Here is a 4507-nt window from a genome sequence, read left to right on the forward strand (position 1 = left end):
GCCAAATGAGCCAAGGGAAAATTGTTGTTGTGAGTGACTGGAAATACTAATGAGAATTTATACAAAGTGAAAGATGTTAAGGTGAGTACAATTGTATTTATGTTACCTTTGTGTGCAAATCGAATCAAAAAATATTTTTGGAAGCATCATTAGCAAAATCGAGGAAGGGTGGGTCATAAGGCCCACACCTGAAACTACACGTGCCGGTGTAGGGATGGATTGTGATTATTCCCTATTATTTGGTATGAAATTGAAACATTGGTGAAATTGTGATCATTCCCTTAATTGGGAACTGGTAATAGTTATGAATTGGAAAAGTCAACCCATACGATATATGTGGTAAGGCGGCCTAGCTGATCGGGTGGAGATCGGATGCCATGTTACGCACATGGTGGTACTACTCTTGGTATCAACTTTATTTTGCATCACATGTCAAACCACATTGTTCGTGGGGAGATGTCCTAGCCGATCGGGCGTGATTGGACTCCGATCGGTGCTAATGATATCCCAACCAAAAATATATATTATTTTCGTATTTTGAAAATTATTATGTTTCAATTGGACATTTGGATATAGTTGATTGTAACTTGTTGCTTCTATGGTTTTCCTATTCTTATATGGTCATTCCATTTTGAAAGAGGACTTTTAGCTTTACATACTAGTACTATTCCATATGTACTAACGTCCCTTTTGTCGGGGGCGCTGCATCTTCAATGGATGCAGGTGGTTCATCAGCGGGCAGCTTTGGTCCTCGTTATCAGTCACTTTCTTTTGGTGAGCCCTACTCTATTTTGGGCCTGATGTTATTTGATGTTGTACATTGTGTTTTGAGGTATAGCCCAGGCCTTGTTGCTGGCACTTTCAATCTTCACTTTTGTTGTACTTAGAGGCTCCATAGACAGGTTGTGAGTGGTGTTTGATGTTGGGAATTGAATTAGAATTGTTGGTATTAGGCAACATTGTTTTCATTAAATCTATAAACTCATACTATTTTGGAAATATTAAATGGTGCTATTAATGAGAATGAAATGGAAGTGGCTAATGAAATCTTTTCATTAATTGATTAACAAAGCACATCTCCCCTTTATTCAGGGATGGATTTGGGTAGAATGAAATCTAACAGGCTTGCTCGGCCGAGTTTACTCGGTTGAGCGCCGGTCGCGCTCCGTGAGTTTGGAAGGTGACATACCGGGCTCAGATTGGGGTTCCGGGAGTTGGAGTAGGTCCGTTGTGTCATTTGTGACTTGTGAGCAAAATTTGAGATCAATCTAACGTGATTTGATAGGTTTCGGCATAGAATGTAGAAGTTAGAAGCTCAAAAGTTTATTAGGCTTAAATCAATGCGCTTTTCTTGGGTTTAGCGTTGTTTAATGCGATTTGAAGACTCGACTAAGTTCATATCGTGTTTTAGGACGTGTTGAAATATTTTGTTGAGGTCCCGGGGCCCTGAGGTGGAATTCGAATGGTTAACGGATCAAAAATTGGCTTAAGTGTTATGCTAGTTAAGTGGGTTTCACATAAGCGTGGATTTCTCCACAAAAGAGGATGCGCAGGTGCGAGTCCCAAGCTCTGCAGGTGCGGAAATGCTTGGACAGTGTTAAATTCGAGGGTTTCCGAGATTCTATCATTTTTGAACTTTGCAAACTCGGTCTAAGGCGATTTGTGAGAGGGATTTCGAAGGGATTCTTAAGGCAAGTCTCTTGTGGTTATTTTTATTCAATAATTATGTTTCCCCATTAAATTTTCCACCTAGTTTGTATGTTTTTGAGGAGTAATTTTGGGAGTTTGAGTCTAGGGATTTGGAGAGTTTAATTTTGGAAATTGAGTGACGATTTGGTGTCGGATTTTGGTAAGTTTGGTATGGTTGGACTCGTGGTTGAATGTGCTTCCAGATTTTTGTAACTTTTATTGGTTTCCGAGACATGGGTCCGGGGGACGGCTTTTGAGTGACTTTTTGACTTTTGATTAAGAAGTAGTATGTTCATATAGAATTGATTCCTATAGCTTGAGTTGATTGTATCAAATTGTTTATGGCAAGATTCAAGGCGTTCAGAGGCCGATTCGCGAGGCAAGAGCTTGCTAGCACAGTGATTCGATTTACTTTAGGTAAGTATCGTATTTACACTTGGTTGAGGCACCAGTTGCCTCAATTGTTGTGATAGCCATGTGCTTTTGGGTGCGTACATACGTGGGGATGATTCCCATGTGTGGGCACCGGGATTTAATATTCATGTTTGGGTTGTGCTTGGGCTTTTATAAGCCCAAAAATGACTGTTGAGCTTCAAGCTTTGGTATCAAACATGTTGTATAAGTTTATGTGATCTAGTTGAGCCATGATGAGACTACTTAGAGGTTTAATCCCTGAACGAACTTAATAAATGCTTTTCATTGATGAAATTACCGGTTTGGACTACGATAGCACACTTTGCACATGCCTACCCTTTAGCATGTTATTTACACTTGTCCAGGGACATGATAATCTTATTTTATTCATCTTTTACCTGTATACTTTCTTTATTGCTTCTATATGATATTTTGGACTAGGCCTGTGGCTATGCCGGGCTGATTATGTTATTGGCATGTGAGTTGTCCGTGCGGATCCATGTATTGATATTATTGGCACGTGAGTTGTCTGTGTAGCACGTGAGTTGTCCATGCGGATCCATATATTGATATTATTGACACGTGATTTGTCCATGTCGCACGTGAGTTGTCCGGGCAGGTTCTATGGTTAGCACGTACGTTGTCCGTGGGGCACGTGAGTTGTCTGTGCAGTGTGTGGAAGTTGTATTTTATTGATCATGTATTTGAATTACTTGTAATTTTCCTCTACATGCTATAATATTGTTGGACAGGGTATTTGAGAAACAATACACATGCACACAGGGGTTTTCTTCTCACGAAGCTTTATGAGTTAGCATTAAATTTTATGTTGTGTTGGTCTAAAAGGACAGGATTGCACTGATTTACCTAGTGACCTCAACGAATTAAGCTTCTCTTACCTTGCCTTGTTTATTTGTGATACTTATTGAGTTGGTTGTACTCAAACCATACCCTGCACATGGTGTGCAGATCCAAGAATTTTCGGACACAACGGTTGGTAATCGTGGTGTCTTACCAGTTCGGAGATCATCGAGGTAGCTGTTTGAGAGTCCGCAAACCCTGACTCCCCTTTGCCCTATCTTTCAGTCTTATTTATTTAGCCCTACTTCTTAGGCAGTGTATCAGACTATGTCATTACATGTAGATGCTCATGTACTCGGTGACACCCAGGTTTTGGGGATTTTCTATATTTAGTTCCGACGTTTTATCTGGTTTTATGAAATTTCCATTGATTTAAACTTGTTTCTAGCATGTTTTACTTTTGAAAATATTAGGATATCTGAGTTGTCGGCTTTCCTAGTATCATGATAAGCGTCATTACGACGTGTCGTGTTTTGGGTCGTGACAATTTTGTATCAGAGCGTAGGTTACATGGGTCTCATGAGTCATGAGCAGGTTTAGTAGAGTCTTGTGGATCGGTATGGAGATGTCTGTACTTATCTTTGAGAAGATGTCGAACCCTTAGGAAAGCTTCACATTCTTGTATTCGTGTCATGCGAATTTGTTGATTCAGGGAACTAAACTTCTGTTATTCTATTCTCTCACAGATGGTGAGGACATATTCTACCGGTCAGGATGGACAGCCACCAGTACCACCGGCTAGAGCCACGAGAGGCTTGGGGTCACGGTAGAGGTAGAGGTGCACCTCGTACAGCAGTTAGAGTAGCACCTACATATCCACTAGTTGCTCCAGCTGAGGAGCAGGTACCGGATATGGTTGAGTCAGTGGCGCCGACTCAGGCACCAGCTGTGCCCATTGTGATTCCAGGCCTTCAGGAGGCTTTTGCTCAGATTTTGACTATGTGCACTAGCCTTGCTCGGGCTATTTCTGTTCAGACTGCACCAGCCACTTCTTAGGCCGGGGGAGGTACCCAGAATCCCACCGCCCGTACTCCAAAGAAGGTGACGTATGGACTTCATACACCAAGGGTACTACCAGCCCAGTCGGTTACAGTTGCTCAAGCCCAGGTGTGTCCTATTTTGAGTGATGATGAGTAGAAGATACTAGAGAGATTTTGGAAACTCCAGCCTCCATCATTCAGTGAGGCTGAGTGAGAAGATGCCCAGGACTTCTTGGATAGGTGTTAGTGGATTCTTCGTACGGTAGGTATTCTGGAGACCAGTGGGGTCTCATTTACTACTTTTCAGTTTACTAGGGCTACCTTCAGATGGTGGGAGGCCTATGAGAGGCGCAGGACAGTCGGTACAGCACCACTTTCATGGAATGAGTTCTCCGTTTTGTTCTTCTAGAAGTTTGTGCTACAGACCCGCTGGGAGGAGATGCGCAAGCAGTTTGAGTAATTGCGTCAGGAGGGCATGTATGTGACCCAGTATGAGATGAGATTTTCAGAGTTGGCTCATCACGCAGTTTGGTTGGTTCACACTGAGAGGGAGAGGATTAGGA

Source organism: Nicotiana tomentosiformis, chromosome 4 (assembly GCF_000390325.3).
Source record: "Nicotiana tomentosiformis chromosome 4, ASM39032v3, whole genome shotgun sequence".
NCBI lineage: Eukaryota > Viridiplantae > Streptophyta > Magnoliopsida > Solanales > Solanaceae > Nicotiana > Nicotiana tomentosiformis.